Consider the following 17,813-nt stretch of genomic DNA (forward strand, 5'->3'; position numbering starts at 1 on the left):
ATGGTAGTGTGTCGTGGTTCGAGGGCCTGACAGTGACCATAAAAAAGAAGCTTCAGGTTTCACAAAATAAGCTGGTACGGGTGGTAATGGGTCTTGGCCCTCTCACCCACATAGGGAGGAGTCACTTTCAGGAGCTAAACTGGCTTCCTGTGGAGGCCAGAGTTACCCAGCTCAGACTGAACATAGTGCACAATATTATAAACCAAAGGTCCCCTAGATACCTCCAGAACTACTTCACCCCGGTCAACGAATCCCACAACCACAGAACTAGAGCAAGCATATAGCAAACCTGAAGCCTGCTTCTTTCCGATCCAAACTGGGCCAGTGCTCCCTTACTTTCTCTGGAGCCCAGGATTGGAACAAGCTGCCTATCCCCATCAAGCAGAGCTCGAGCCTCCACAGCTTCAAGAGAAGCGTCAGGAAGTGGCTCATGGACAGTATAGAGGAATAGCCCCCTATAGTTTGAATGGGTTTCCAATCAGTTTTTAGTTATTGTGGGGTATACAATTTTAGCGATAGGTTAGTCTTCTAATGTTTTAAATGTATGTGTTTTGTGTTATTGTCGTGTTTTTGTTGTGGCCTAACAGCCCTGGGACCATGACGGAAATAAGGGTTTTACTCTCATGTTATCCTTTGGATCCTTGTTGTGTGTTTTTAATCCATCAATAAAATCAATCAATCAAATGATAGTTTGTTACTGTATCAGCGAGCCAGGTGCAGATTCTGCCGAGTTCAGAGCTGAGGGCTTTTTCAACCTGCAACTTGTCCCTGTCAGAGACCAGCAGGGCTGAGTCGTCCACGAACAGGAACAAGTTGCAGTCACATGCTGATGACATGTCATTTCCATAAATTAGGAACAGTAACGGTCCTAGTATGCTTCCTTGTGGAACACCACAAGGTTACTGCAGTCTTGACTTGAGTGCTACATGTAAAATCACATTTCTTAAAGGTGCTATAGATAACATTCTGCCACTAGATGTTGCACTAGAGCACCAGCATGTCATTTAGGGGAGGTAGGGAGGGGATGCGTCTATGCTTTCCACAACAAATTCGTGTTTCCGCGTTCGAGTTTTGCGCTCTGATTGGCCACGCGCGTTTCTGGTCATGTGACATGTGCGCCAATCGTGGGACGGCAAGTTCTGCGCCTATTTCCGGGTCTAACAGCCTGCAAACTACCTAACGCCTAGTTTATCACTGGTTAAGCTTAGGCGACTCTTTCGCAGTTGGTTAAGGTTAGAGTTTGGAATCAGGGCAGGCGTTCTATCGCCATGCTCTAAGACAAACTCTAACCTTAACCAACTTCGAAAGAGCGCCTAAGCTTAACCATCCAAAAACTTGCGGTCCCACGATTGGCGCACATGTCACATGTGCCCTGACTAACCTTACTGTCATGCACTTGTCCTAATAAACTAACCTACACTGTAACACGCAACACTTTGATAAACATTGTTACTCAGCTGATAGAGTTGTACCCTTCTTGCTGTCTTGTCGTACAGAACTTGTAAGTCGCTTTGGATAAAAGCGTCAGCTAAATGACTAAATGTAAATGTAAATGACCAGAAACGCGCGTGGCCAATCAGAGATGCGGAAACACGAATTTGTTGTGGAAAGTATTCAGGCGGAGGGGATACATACAAACAACATTCATTTTGGACCCACCAAAATTTTTTTTTTTTTTTTTTTAAGATTTTTTTTTTGCGTTTTTATCGCTTTATTGCTACTGGGCAGTCCAGTAGAGAGAGACAGAGGAGGAATGGGAGACAGAGTGGGGGGAAGACATTCGGCAAATAACGACGGGTTCGGGAGTCGAACCCGGGTCGGCCGTGTCGCGGCTGAGCGTGCTATGTGGTTCGCCACATTTTTTTAATGATAAATTAATTAATCAACACTTTTTTGGGGTTAAAAGCAATACTTTTATTCTGAACTTTTCTAAAACCTCTGTGGATGTATTATAAAAAAGATTACTCTACATACAACTTTTATCTATAGCACCTTTAATTAAAAAAATTGTTTTTACCTGATTACATTGCCAATTTTTGTTTTGTAATTTTGTGACTCAGAATATTTTTTGCAGACCTAACTTTTTTCCTCTAAATCTCACCCTATAGTCTTTGAGGAAATTGTGAATTATCAACAACATTGCAAGGGATGCTAATGAGGGACTGTACTGTATTAATTGTGCCAAGTCATGTCATAGTTCTCCTTAAATATGGACATTGAATCCTTGTGTTAATTATAGCTCAATTAAATGATAAGGTAGCGTCTCTATAAGACACTCCTATGCTATTTTTCTTCTACATCATTTTGTTGTGCTGTAATTAACACAACACAAGGATTCAATGTCATCATGTATTGTACCCATTCTGCAATCTGTTAATAAAGTTTTCAATCAATCAATAAATCATCATGGTGGCCATATTCAAACTAATTTACTCTCAACAACTGTGGTATCAGTCTGAGGGTGGAGGTGGTGATAGTGGAGGTGGTGATCAGGTAGCGCTAGGTCAGAAAGTCAGGACCAATCAGATCCAAGGCAGCAGATTCAGACAGATTACGTATTCAACATTTATTTCGTGTTGCAGGTGATTTGATACATTTCTAGGGATCCCAGTACGTCAATATATTTCTGATTATGTCTCATGATCCTACATGTTCATAATATAGTTTGCACTACAAAAGGTGAAAGGTCACTGATACATCACAATTCATAAACTTGTGTATCATGGAATTTGCCTGAGTTGGCCATATAAATGGAACTTCCTGGTGGTAATCTCAGAAATGTCCGACTTTAGGAGTTGACGAGGACCGGCTGAATGCACGATTGCTATGGCTGCCTGCCTGCCTTGATGTCATAAAAGACGCCATCTATCCTACAAGCAACGCATCTTTTGCTGCTTGCAAGCATTAACGCTAACATTTGCAACCAAACAGTAGAGCTACTATGTCATCTACCAAATGTTACACCTAACACTAGTTATGCCCCGTTTACATGATGACAATAAACAATCGATGACAAACCGTCCTACGCCAAAGATTTTCAAACTGGATATTGAGCCATCAGAATTAGGCCCCTCTTCTCTTTCTACAACAAAATAAGAGCTTTTTCTGACATGTTATTGGCAGGAATTGTTTTATTATCATCATCACCAACAACTTCCCAATAAGTGACAAGGACTGAAACTTACCTGTCTTTTAAGTTCAAAAATACAATGTGAACTGGACTTAACAGAACATGCCACCCAGCTTGATTGATACCGACTAGCGTGGCGTATTTAAATCACCACCATCTGAATGTAGCACAAGTGTTAATCAAAGGGGAACTAGCTGCAACATTTGGTAGCTGACATTAGCTCTAATTTCTGATAGTTTATGTTATGTACAGCAAAAGAGAATGTGTTGCTTTGCCTTGTGGGGTAGATTAGTAAGACAAGTGGCATCATTACTGGGGGCAGCCATACTGCATAGTACAGTTCTCCCTTCTGACCACAGGTGTCTTTGCGTCCATGCTTGGTGACAGTGTCTAAACAATCCAGCAGGTGGCAGAATAGAACATGAGTCTTGCCTACACAACTTGTGTGTAGTTAAAGGGGTGCCACCTGTTTTAAGAATTCCCCATGTTTGTGAAAGTGCACTACGCATCCAGATAACATCACAAATTTGTGGGGTGTCTCTCTGATTTCTAGCCTTAGGGGAGAGGTGGTGTTGACTGAAATATCCCAAGGCATAGGACACACACATTCTTAATGACTAGAAGATCATGTCAAACATTAAAGGGGAACTATGCCCATTTTCAGAATTCATGTTAATCCTATGGTCTGAGACAGTCAAACAATGTTAATAAACATAAACAACTCTCCCCCCAAACCCAAAAACTAGAGTGCTAAATAGAATAGAAATAGAATAGAAATACTTTAATCATCCCGAGGGAAATTTGGCACTACAAATCGCTCACAGTAAACATTTAGGTAGACAAAACAAATCATGAATAAGAATAACAAAAAACAAGGATAAGGAATCAAATAAGCCTAATAACATAATAATAATAATAATAATAATAATAATAATAATAATAATAATAATAATAATAAACTACTGTCCGGGATTCACACAACGTGTGATGTCATCAGATATAAATTAGTCTGAAGCTGCTCCACAGTCAGTGGATTGGAAGAGATGCGGTAAAGGTAACACGAACAGCACTCATGGGAACATTCCAAGTATATGGGTAGGTCTACATAGAGTCTGAGTCCTGGACTGATTTTCAGGACTCGTGATTCGACTTGGACTTGAGCACTGATGACTCGGACGTGGACTCTAGCATTGACTGCATTCGGAAGGTGCAGTCAAGGACTCAGACTTGTTAAATGATAAATACAGTTGCAGAAAATGCGGTACAAAACTTTGAGGTAAGGTGCAAATGCAAATGAGGTATGAATGTAGTGCAAATCTCTTTAATAATAGATACATATAATGTAGTGTTAAAGTGTCAGGTGTGTTTGTTTAAAAGTGAGTGTGTGCATGTGGATGTGTGTGCAATGAGTGTAGATGATGGGTTGTTACATGGAGTCATTGAGCATCCTGATCCACTACGAGACCGCCGGAGACAGGGAGACAGGAAGGCACGCAGAGAGGGTCGCATCCTCCCGGCCTTCATCACGGGACGGCCGAAACTTCGGTCAGCACTCCAGGACAGCAACTCACAGGGAGACAGGGAGACGGGACAGGCGTTAGACAGCTATATGATATAGTATATTGTATTATAACTCAGTTACTTCTACTCTGCATTGAACATTGTGTAGCAGCCTGAATATTCTACTAAGTATTCAGAAGTGCTAACTAACTTACTTTCCCTGTGTGTGTATAAAGTGTGATAAACAGTGTTCCTTTTGATAGCTCGCCCGGTCTAATAACGAGGTGAGGTGCTACTCTTCTCCGGCTTCAGTATGGATCACTAACAATAACATTGAAGCACCTTTCTCCCTTTCTGGAGTGGTCCTAGAGTGGGATCAGTGGCGGTTGCCAGCAGGGGGCGGAGTGGCAGTGGTGGCAGGTGGAGCGGAGGAGAGAGGGAAGCAACGAGGAAGAGGGAATTACCTGGGGGCCAGAGGACCAGGAAGCTCTCTTCGGCAGTGAACTCGACCGTGAACAGTCGCAGCGGGCGTGTGCTCTGGAAGAGCCCCGTTGCAGAAGTTATGTGGAAGAGCCCCGTTGGAGAGCGACGGGTGACAAGAAGTACTTGCTAGTTGACGTGTTATCCTAGAAGTACCAGCGATAGTGTGTGAGTAAGCGATACAGAACGAAGGACTAACGTCCATAGTTAACGGGACTAACGTCTATAGTTAACGGGTTATAGTAGTAAGTGTGCGGTGTATTAGCATGCTGCTAACGGCTCCGTCTGACTCCAGTAGACTACCGGGCGCGCGGCGCTGAAGACCGGTGGTATAGTCAGCCAGGTTGCGTTAGTAGTACAACCGATATAGCAGGAGGGTGCATCCAGACCCGAAGTTTAGCTGTGTTTAGGGTAGCAACAGTATTAGCTCGCGCGACAGCAGCAAGCAACAGCCAGCAGTGGACGTCTCCCCGACGTCGCAGAGGACGCCTCTTCCCACCAGCAGAGGTCGCCATCACAGCACGCTCCTCCAGTTCACCACTGCCCATGCTGTTGCCCCAGCCCGCTGGCTGTGCTCACGGGATCGCCGACGCCATCTTGTCACCTGGACGAGAGGTGATAAGAGTGGGTCCGCCATCTTGGCTAAGTACGAACGGTACCTCGTGTATCCACATCAACGTCCATTCAAGTGAACGCTAACAACCAGTGTCTAAGGGGTACCCCAAACAATATAAGCCGGCTTTAGTGTAGGTTTTATTTTGTTAACGTGGGCCCACATTTGCTTGGTTTCTTTTGTATTTTTGTTGTTATTATTGTTGTTTGAATTCCCAATGTTTCTCTACTTTATGCCTGGGTCTCCCCTAGTACAAGCGGGGTGTTATTAATGTATAGAGCACCCGGTGGCATTTATGAGTAAGTGCTATCTGAATAAATCTGAAGTACAACCTGTAACTGATAACCTGCCCAGGCTTAAATACAAAGTAGACATAATTGGGAGCACTGTGTGTGTGTCTGTTTCTTCCATTTGCTAACCTAACCCCTGGGTAAATACTGTGACTGCATAATTATTTAACCCTTACACCCCATTCACAGAGTATCATTTGAAGGGTCTATACAGGTGGTCAAGGAAGGGTACTGCTTAAAGGGAAGCCCAATAATACTATTGAACTGACAGTCACCGGGTGTGGGAGGGCTGTCGGAGGTACTGGGGAAAGTGAGAGTGTGTGGGGAGCTACTGCTGACCGCCTTGGAAGGCGAGGGAGACCAGAGTACCATTCCCCAGGTTAGTAAATCCTGGGCCCCATCCACTCCTGCTGCAAGCCCTCCAGAACGACGTTCCGGGCCAAAGACGGGGGTACATATAGATCCAATTCTATAGTATCCTGCTACCCAGTGGCTGTGTACTACTACTCCCACAAGCAGGGATAATCCACCCTTCTACATTTGGCGTCACGGACAGGATCAACATCCTACTCCACTTCCTTGACAGACCAGTAGAGAGACCATGACGTCCGACGAAGGGACCCGAACCGCGCAGGAGATGGCGGTGAAGATGGAGGAGCTGCAGGAGAAGTGCCGGGCGCAGACGGCACTACTGAAGCAGCAGGCCGAAACCGTGAAGGAGTTGACCGAGCAGGCACTCCAAGAGAAGCGGTACGTGCAGGTGGCTCCGCGGGAGCAGAGAGACGGCCCAGACGCCGCCACTGAAGTGAAGAAAGAGGGCACGGAGGCCATGGAGGAGCTGACCGCCCAGGTGAAGGCCCTGGCGGACAAAGCCCATTGGCAAGCAGTCCTCCTGGACCGGCAGGCGCTGGCCCTGGAACAGACACAAGCCGCCCTCAACAGAGAGGGCCGTGAATCCTGCCCGCCCCCCTCGATGACCGTGTATGTCCAGCGGGACCGGAAACGCAGCGAGTTTGGAGGAGGAAGAGAGAGAGGAGAGTCGCCGGTGGAGGACTGGATCCGGGAAATGAAGGCCCATTTCCGGACCAGCAGAGTGCCCGGTGATGAACAGGCGGAGTTCATACAGCAGCACTTAAAGGGCGAGGCAAGGCGGACGGTGCGCTTCGTCTTGGAGGGAACCGCCCCAGGGCCCGACACCCTGTTTTGCGTACTGCAGGACCACGCCCCGCCCCTTCCCCCGCTCCCGAAGCGCCGGGCCCATCAGGATTCCGACCTGGACCGCGAAGGGCGATCGACGCCGTCGCAACGAGCGCCGTCGCCCCGGTCGCTGAGAGCCCGGAGGCTCAGGAGGTGCACGGGGAATGCTTCGCCCTAGATGTACAAGTAGATGGGGTGGACACCCGCTGCCTAGTCGACACTGGAGCCGAGATGACGTTCGCACAGAGGTGCGTATTCATCGGGAAGGACGACCCCCCCCCCGGGGACTCGCGAGAGACGTCGTCCAGGGACTTCTGGGGACGAGTGTGCTCGGCGGAGTGGACGGTCTCTTCAACGGGATCAAGGGGATGCGTCCCACCCGTAGTTATCGCCCCGACTCCGAAGATGTCGCCCTTAGCCACGTTGTGGGTGGATTATCCCTGCTTGTGGGAGTAGTAGTACACAGCCACTCGGTAGCAGGATACTATAGAATTGGATCTATATGTACCCCCGTCTTTGGCCCGGAACGTCGTTCTGGAGGGCTTGCAGCAGGAGTGGATGGGGCCCAGGATTTACTAACCTGGGGAATGGTACTCTGGTCTCCCTCGCCTTCCAAGGCGGTCAGCAGTAGCTCCCCACACACTCTCACTTCCCCCAGTACCTCCGACAGCCCTCCCACACCCAGTGACTGTCAGTTCAATAGTATTATTGGGCTTCCCTTTAAGCAGTACCCTTCCTTGACCACCTGTATAGACCCTTCAAATGCTACTCTGTGAATGGGGTGTAAGGGTTAAATAATTATGCAGTCACAGTATTTACCCAGGGGTTAGGTTAGCAAATGGAAGAAACAGACACACACACAGTGCTCCCAATTATGTCTACTTTGTATTTAAGCCTGGGCAGGTTATCAGTTACAGGTTGTACTTCAGATTTATTCAGATAGCACTTACTCATAAATGGCACCGGGTGCTCTATACATTAATAACACCCCGATTGTACTAGGGGAGACCCAGGCATAAAGTAGAGAAACATTGGGAATTCAAACAACAATAATAACAACAAAAATACAAAAGAAACCAAGCAAATGTGGGCCCACGTTAACAAAATAAAACCTACACTAAAGCCGGCTTATATTGTTTGGGGTACCCCTTAGACACTGGTTGTTAGCGTTCACTTGAATGGACGTTGATGTGGATACACGAGGTACCGTTCGTACTTAGCCAAGATGGCGGACCCACTCTTATCACCTCTCGTCCAGGTGACAAGATGGCGTCGGCGATCCCGCGAGCACAGCCAGCGGGCTGGGGCAACAGCATGGGCAGTGGTGAACTGGAGGAGCGTGCTGTGATGGCGACCTCTGCTGGTGGGAAGAGGCGTCCTCTGCGACGTCGGGGAGACGTCCACTGCTGGCTGTTGCTTGCTGCTGTCGCGCGAGCTAATACTGTTGCTACCCTAAACACAGCTAAACTTCGGGTCTGGATGCACCCTCCTGCTATATCGGTTGTACTACTAACGCAACGTGGCTAACTATACCACCGGTCTTCAGCGCCGCGCGCCCGGTAGTCTACTGGAGTCAGACGGAGCCGTTAGCAGCATGCTAATACACCGCACACTTACTACTATAACCTGTTAACTATAGACGTTAGTCCCGTTAACTATGGACGTTAGTCCTTCGTTCTGTATCGCTTACTCACACACTATCGCTGGTACTTCTAGGATAACACGTCAACTAGCAAATACTTCTTGTCACCCGTCGCTCTCCAACGGGGCTCTTCCACATAACTTCTGCAACGGGGCTCTTCCAGAGCACACGCCCGCTGCGACTGTTCACGGTCGAGTTCACTGCCGAAGAGAGCTTCCTGGTCCTCTGGCCGCCAGGTAATTCCCTCTTCCTCGTTGCTTCCCTCTCTCCTCCGCTCCACCTGCCACCACTGCCACTCCGCCCCCTGCTGGCAACCGCCACTGATCCCACTCTAGGACCACTCCAGTAAGGGAGAAAGGTGCTTCAATGTTATTGTTAGTGATCCATACTGAAGCCGGAGAAGAGTAGCACCTCACCTCGTTATTAGACCGGGCGAGCTATCAAAAGGAACACTGTTTATCACACTTTATACACACACAGGGAAAGTAACAGTTAGTTAGCACTTTTGAATACTTAGTAGAATATTCAGGCTGCTACAATTGTATATATGTATATACTGAACACTTTACAAGAAGGGCCAGAGCCGACCCTACTTCCTCAGAAGGCTGAGATCCTTCAATGTCTGTACAAGGATGTTGAGGATGTTCTATGAGTCGGTGGTGGCGGGCGCCTTCTTGTACGCTGTGACCTGCTGGGGCAGCGGACTGAGAGCAGGGGACACAAACAGGCTGGATAAGCTGGTAAGGAAGGCCAGTAGCGTGGTTGGGGTGGAGCTGGACTCCCTAGCGAGGGTGGCGGAGAGGAGGAGCCTTGCTAAGCTCCAGGCCATCAGGGAAAACCCCTCCCACCCACTATAAATCAAATCAAATCAAATCAAATGCCTGTTCGGCCCAGCGCTCCACATTGCTTTCAGTTTAGCTGGTCGTTCACTAATACACATTGGCCGTATTAGGGGGTGGGAAACTGATGGGTGGGGATCGGGCGTTGTGGACAGCGACTCCTACAGGTCGGTTGGTGCGCCTGCGCAGTAGAATCAGGAAGTGTCGGGGGCAGCGTGAGCCTCCCACGCGTTACTCCTCGCCACTGAGAGATCGAGCTGCGCAGGTGAAAAGATGCGACTGCTGTTACCTCAAGTACCGGAGGGGACTTGTGCTATGTATGACTTAGTCCACATTGCAGCCGGCTTGTGGGAGGCAAGAAACAGCGTTCGTGACAGGGGAGGGTTGGATTGGATGATACGAAATTGGGATGGGAGAAAATATAGAAAATGGGAGAAAAAGTGGATAAAAAAAAAAAAAAAAAGCTTCGACAGAGCAGGCGCCCCTGATGACGGCAGGTAATTTGTTCCACAGGTAGGGAACGACACAGACTTGGCTGACAGGAGGAGCATGTTCAGTGCTAGGCTCACACTACCCAAATGCAGCACTGAATGGCACAGGAAGTCCTTCATTCCAACAGCCATCAGACTATACAATGCATCACTGTGCCTCACTGCATCACTGAGCACAGAGTGGCAGTTACCATCTTCCTGGACTTAGTTTGAAACAGCACTGTGCAATATTACACCTACTGTAGACCTCAGTATATTTTTACTGTATTTATTTACTGTATATTTTATTCCATGTTTATTCTATTTGACTCTACTCTTATAGGCAACTTGATTTGATTCGTTTTATTATTCTAATTCGTGACCTGTTCTGTCTAAATGTTTAAATGTTGAGCGATTTGCAGTGTCAAATTTCCCACGGGATAATAAAAGTATTTCTATTCTATTCTATTCTATTCTATTCTATTCTATTCTATTCTATTCTATTCTATTCTATTTTGTCTATGTACCTGACTTCTATCTTATACTTGCTATACTTATTTTATACTTATCTATTTTTGTCTAGCACAGTCTCTGGAGTGTAACAGAAAGAAGCATTTTGTATAAAAGTATTCTGTACTTCTGTATGACAACTAATAAAGAAACGTGAAACTTAAAATTACAAGTTAAAGCATGTCCTGTAAAACTGAAACTTACCACCATGCTCGGAGAGAGTGTTATTATGAAAAGTGAACGAGTGTCTAGACTCGGCGTGAGAGGCTATCGTTCCGGCGCTCACATTGATCTTCCTCCTGCATACACAAAGGACTGCATCCCAGTGAACCGTAACCACATACCTACTCAAGAGACAGCAAAACGATGGTCTCACCTGGAATCGATCGCCGATGAAATGCCACCTCTTCTCAGCTGCGACATAGGACTTCTGATTGGATACAACTGTTCCAGAGCGTTTACGCCAAGAAAGGTACTAACTGGAAAAGACGACGAGTCCTACGCCATCCTCACAGATCTAGGATGGAGCATAGTTGGCGGCTCATCAGCCTCCCACAGTGAAACGGAACGTGGCCTATGTCACAGAGTCACGGTCAAGGAACTCCCTCCCGCAACTCCGAGGGATGTGATAAGCGCCTTGGAGTCTGACTTCAATGACACCAAAGGAGAGGACACGGTCTCGCAAGAGGATCTCATGTTCCTGAGCAAACTCAAAGAAGGAATAAAGGAGAATGACGAAGGACACTATGAGATGCCTCTCCCCTTTAAGCAACGGCCACTCCTACCATATAATAGAAAACTCACCGATATCAGGCTCAGTCCATGTCCATGTTTATTCTATTTGACTCTACTCTTATAGGCAACTTGATTTGATTCGTTTTATTATTCTAATTCGTGACCTGTTCTGTCTAAATGTTTAAATGTTGAGCGATTTGCAGTGTCAAATTTCCCACGGGATAATAAAAGTATTTCTATTCTATTCTATTCTATTCTATTCTATTCTATTCTATTCTATTCTATTCTATTCTATTCTATTTTGTCTATGTACCTGACTTCTATCTTATACTTGCTATACTTATTTTATACTTATCTATTTTTGTCTAGCACAGTCTCTGGAGTGTAACAGAAAGAAGCATTTTGTATAAAAGTATTCTGTACTTCTGTATGACAACTAATAAAGAAACGTGAAACTTAAAATTACAAGTTAAAGCATGTCCTGTAAAACTGAAACTTACCACCATGCTCGGAGAGAGTGTTATTATGAAAAGTGAACGAGTGTCTAGACTCGGCGTGAGAGGCTATCGTTCCGGCGCTCACATTGATCTTCCTCCTGCATACACAAAGGACTGCATCCCAGTGAACCGTAACCACATACCTACTCAAGAGACAGCAAAACGATGGTCTCACCTGGAATCGATCGCCGATGAAATGCCACCTCTTCTCAGCTGCGACATAGGACTTCTGATTGGATACAACTGTTCCAGAGCGTTTACGCCAAGAAAGGTACTAACTGGAAAAGACGACGAGTCCTACGCCATCCTCACAGATCTAGGATGGAGCATAGTTGGCGGCTCATCAGCCTCCCACAGTGAAACGGAACGTGGCCTATGTCACAGAGTCACGGTCAAGGAACTCCCTCCCGCAACTCCGAGGGATGTGATAAGCGCCTTGGAGTCTGACTTCAATGACACCAAAGGAGAGGACACGGTCTCGCAAGAGGATCTCATGTTCCTGAGCAAACTCAAAGAAGGAATAAAGGAGAATGACGAAGGACACTATGAGATGCCTCTCCCCTTTAAGCAACGGCCACTCCTACCATATAATAGAAAACTCACCGATATCAGGCTCAGTCATCTACAACGGAAGCTCAACAAAGATGAAAGGTACAAGAATGACTACACAGGATACATGGCAGACATAATAAAGTGAGGTGATGTAGAAGAGGTACAAGAAGATGGTACTCACGGTGAACGATGGTATATTCCACATCATGGCATCTACCACCCCAAAAACGTGTAGTGTTTGATTGCTCCGCTAAGTACGGTGGCACTAGTCTGAATGAACATCTCCTGACAGGACCCGACACGATGAACAACCTGACGGGCGTCCTCTTACGATTTAGACAACATCCTATCGCTCTTATGTGTGACATCGAGAAAATGTTCCACCAGTTCAATGTCCAATAGGATGACCGTGATTATCTTCGTTTCCTTTGGTGGAAAAATGGAGATACATGCAAGCACACCACCACAAGACTATCGGATGAAAGGGCGGCTAGGTGGTGTAGTGGTCTAAGGCACTCGCCACCAGTGTGGAGACGCTAGGATTCGCGTGTTCGAATCCAGCTCTCCACATTGTTTTTCAGTTTGGCTGGTCGTCCGCAGTAATACACATTGGCCGTATTACGGGGAGGGAAAAACTGAAGGGTGGGGATCGAACGTTGTGAACAAGCGACTCCTACAAGTCGGTTGGTGCGCCTGCGCAGTAGAATCAGGAAGTGTCGGGGGCAGCGTGAGCCTCCCACGCGTTACTCCTCGACACTGAGAGGTCGAGCTGCGCAGGTGAAAAGATGCGACTGCTGTTACCTCAAGTACCGGAGGGGACTTGTGCTATGTATGACTTAGTCCTCACTGCAGCCGGCTTGTGGGAGGCAAGAAACAGCGTTCGTGACAGGGGAGGGTTGAATTGGATGATACGAAATTGGGATGGGAGAAAAATATAGAAAAATGGGAGAAAAAGTGGATCCAAAAAAAAAGACTATCGGATGAAAGTGCATTTATTCGGAGCGGCGTCATCCCCTGGCTGCGCTAACTATGGACTGAAATACCTGGCAAATGAAAACAGGCAATCATATCCAGCAGGATCCGAGTTCATCGCCAGAGATTTATATGTGGACGACAGAGTAACAAGCATGGACACAGTGGAAAGGGCCATTCAGTTGGCACAAGAGGCAAAGGAGATTTGCGCTAAAGGCGGTCTACGCCTACACAAGTTTTTATCAAACAGTCCTGCTGTCCTACAGAGTTTAGAACCTCACCTTCCAAGACATGCCACTGGAACGAGCGCTAGGAATACACTGGAACATAGAAGAAAACAGCTTCAGATTCAATAACGATCTGAAAGAACAGCCAGAGACACGTAGAGGCATATTATCCACGGTAGCCTCCACTGCAACTTGTTCCTGTTTGCGGACGACTCAGCCCTGCTGGTCTCTGACAAGAACAAGTTACAGGTTGAAAAAACCATCAGCTCGAAACTAGGCCAAATCTGCATATGGCTCGCTGATAACAAACTATAATTTTAATTTTTAATTTTTTTAATCTTTTTCCCCCTCCTCTTTTTCCGATTTTTCTCCCATCCCACTGTTAGTTGTTATGCCAATTCCCAACTCCCTTCCTGGTTGTTGCGCACCCCCCTACTGTTGGTCCGAGAGGCCGGAGACTATCACATGCTATCCTCCGACACATGCGCAGCCAGCCGGCAGCCAGCCTGGCAGCTCAGATTCTCACTGGGAGAGTGTAACAGATCCTTCCTTCGCTGAGCAGGCGCCCCGACCGAACTGTAGGAGTATTTTTCTGTTTACAACGCCCAGGACCCACCCATCAGCTTTCCCACCCTCTAATACTGCCAATTGAAAACAATGTGGAGAGCTGGATTCGAACACGCGAACCCAGCATCTCCAGCATTGGTGGCGAGTGCCTTGCCCACTGCACCACCTAGCCGCCCAACAAACTATCATTACACATGGGCAAAACAGAGTCCATTCTCCTCGGTTCAAATAACAAACTCAGCAAGACCGACGGCTTCTCAGTTACAGTGGGTGACAATATTGTCACAAGGAAAGAAGAAATTACCTACCTGGGTTCCATTCTAGAGGCAAATCTTTCCTGTGACAAAATGGCATCCAATGTAATAAAAAAAGTCAACCAACGAACTTGATTCTTGTACCGGATCTCCTCACTGGTAAACAAGAATACCCTGAAGACTCTAGCAGGAGCACTCATTCAAGGGTACTACGACTATGCTTGCACCTCATGGTAACAAAGCACCTCAAAGGCGCTAAAAACAAAATTACAAACATCTCAAAACAAACTGGTCAGACTACTGCTTGACCTTACTCCTAGAACCCACCTCACCCCTGCCCACTTTGACAACCTAGGATGGCTTAGAGTAGACGACAGAGTACAGCAACTTGCAATGGGCCTGGTCTACAAGATACACTACACAACCAAGGTACCCATGTACATGTCAAAATACTTCCCAAAGGTCAGTGAATACCACGATCACAACACCAGAGGGAGCTCCACAAATCATGTTAAACCCAGATTCGGCTCAAACAAGGGACTAAACACGTTTCGCAATTATGCCACATCAATGTGGAACGCCCTACCCAAAGCTGTAAAGGAATGTGAATCACTACCCACTTTCAAAACCACTCTCAAAGAACACCTACGGGAGAAACTGGCCCCTGTAAATGTCCTAACCCAACCCCCTCCAATGTACAGTAAATGACCAAGTATGGTTTTGTCAATATTCCAATGCACAGTTTTGCTTGTACAGTTGTACAGTGTCCCCCACCCACCCACCCCTCCTACCCCCCCCCCCCCCACCCCCCCCCCCCCCCACCCAACCCCACCCCACCTACCCAACCTCCTCCAATGTACAGTTTCTACGTCAAATGTATATACTCTCTTTTCTGGACTCTTCTTGTATCACAAACAGTACTGTATTTGCAAAACTGGTATGTCATAAATGTATAGATGTAGCAGTACTGTCTATCTGTATGTCGTGTATGTATGATGAAAATGGGGGACCCTGTTGTAAACAAGACGAAAGTCTTTCTCTGGTCTGCATCCCCTTAACAATTGTATGTATTGAGCTGTACTATACTGTACCCATTCTGCAATCTGTTAATAAAGTAATCAATCAATCAATCCATATTTGACCCTCTTGGCTTCCTCGCGCCATACGTGCTCAATGGAAAAGGGATACTTCAAGAAATGTGTTGCCAAGGCATCGGCTGGGATGATCTTCTGCCTGAGGTGCTGAAACCACGGTGGGAGAGCTGGCGACGTGACTTGACCAACCTAGATGAAATCAATATCGCTCGAGTTTACATCCCTGCCAGCTTTGGAGAGGTCGTAGAAACGGAACTGCATCATTTCGCTGATGCAAGCACCAGCGGATACGGTCAATGCTTGTACCTGAGAGTCAAGAACCAAGGAGGAGAGATTCACTGCTCTCTAGTAATCGGAAAGGCCTGTGTTTTTCCCACAAGGTTGACTACAATCCAAAGGCTTGAATTAACTGCAGCTGTGGTCTCAGTAACCATCAGCAACATGCTCAGAGAGCAGCTTGGCTATGTTGTGAGTAAAGAATACTTCTGGACGGACTCTAAGGTGGTCTTCGGCTACATCAACAACGACGCACTGCGTTTTCACACATTCGTCACAAACCGCATCCAGAAGATCCGCCATAGCACCAACCCCCAACAATGGCACTACGTCCCCACGGATGACAACCCAGCGGATGGAGCATCTCGTGGAGAAACAGTGAACGAACTTCTTAGATCGGACTGGTTCACGGGACCAAGGTTTCTCTGGGAAAGGGACATACCTACTCAACAGGACATAACATCGAACCTGTCCATAGGAGATCCAGAAGTAAAGAAGGCACAGACCCTGCAAACAGAGCCCGTGCAGGAACCAAAGGGTCTCGCTGACCGATTATCCAAGTTCTCAACTTGGTCGCGAGCCATCAAGGCTGTAGCCCGCCTCATCCGATGAGCTAAGAAGATCAAATCATCTGCTCTATCTACAGTGAGTGAGCAGGAAAGCGCGGAGCTTGTCATAATACAAGATCTGCAAAGACAAGCATACAAGAAGGAAATTAAGTTTCAAGTTTCTTTAATAGTTGTCATACAGAAGTACAGAATACTTTCATACAAAATGCTTCTTACTGTTACGCTCCAGAGACTGTGCTAGACAAGATAGTATCAAATAACATAGTATAGCATGTAATTTAGAAGAAGAAAATGAGGTCACAGTGTTCGGTATAGACATATGTACAATGTTCTGAGTTACCATATAATATACAATACTATGCAGTGTACTAATGTACAGTACTATATAGTGCAAAGCAGAAATGGGATGAGGTACAATTTAGGTACAATTTACAGTAAGGTGTACGAGTTGTAGTGCAATCCTTCATCAATAAATATAAAGTGTGGGGAGTGGGTGCTACAGTGTGTTTGTTTAAAGTGGGTGTGTGCTATAAAGTGTGTGGAGTGGGTGCTACAGTGTGTTTGTTTAAAGTGAGTGTGTGCGTGTGGATGTGTGTGCTATGTGCGTTTGGTGGTTGTTGTTGTGTATAGTGTTCATTGTTCGTTTAGCAGCCTGATGGCCTGGGGATAGAAGCTTCTTCTGAGTCTTTCTGTGCTCGCCTTGAGACTCCGGTATCGCTTGCCTGACCGCAGCAGTTCAAAGAGGCAGTTGTTCGGGTGACTGGAGTCTTTAATGATTCTCTTAGCCTTGCCCTTGCAAGCTTAAGATTGTGAGCAAGGGAAGTCAGCTACAACATAACAACAAACTGTACCACTGTGATGTCTTCTTACACACAGACGGCATCCTGAAGGTGGGAGGAAGACTCCAGCGCTCGTCTATCGCTGATTAATTCAAATGTCCAATCGTCATTCCCATGTGACAAGACTCATAATAGCTCACAGCCACGAAAAGACAAACCATCAAGGAAAAGGCTTCACCACAAACGAAATCCGATCCAGTGGCTACTGGATACCTGGTATGAGCAGAGCATTTGCTTCAGTAAGCACAGAAGACCCACGGAGAACCAAAGAATGAGTGACTTACATTTTTTACATTTACATTTAGTCATTTAGCTGACGCTTTTATCCAAAGCGACTTACAAGTTCTGTACGACAAGACAGCAAGAAGGGTACAACTCTATCAGCTGAGTAACAATGTTCATCAAGTGTTGCGTGTTACAGTGTAGGTTAGTTTATTAGGACAAGTGCATGACAGTAAGGTTAGTCAGGGTTAGATTTTTTTTTTTTTTTTTTTTTTTTTTTCATTTCAGATAATGGTTGAAGAAGTGAGTCTTTAGTCGACGGCGAAAGATTGGACGGG

Source organism: Notolepis coatsorum (genome assembly GCF_963971535.1).
Source record: "Notolepis coatsorum genome assembly, chromosome: 4".
Taxonomy (NCBI): Eukaryota; Metazoa; Chordata; class Actinopteri; order Aulopiformes; family Paralepididae; genus Notolepis; species Notolepis coatsorum.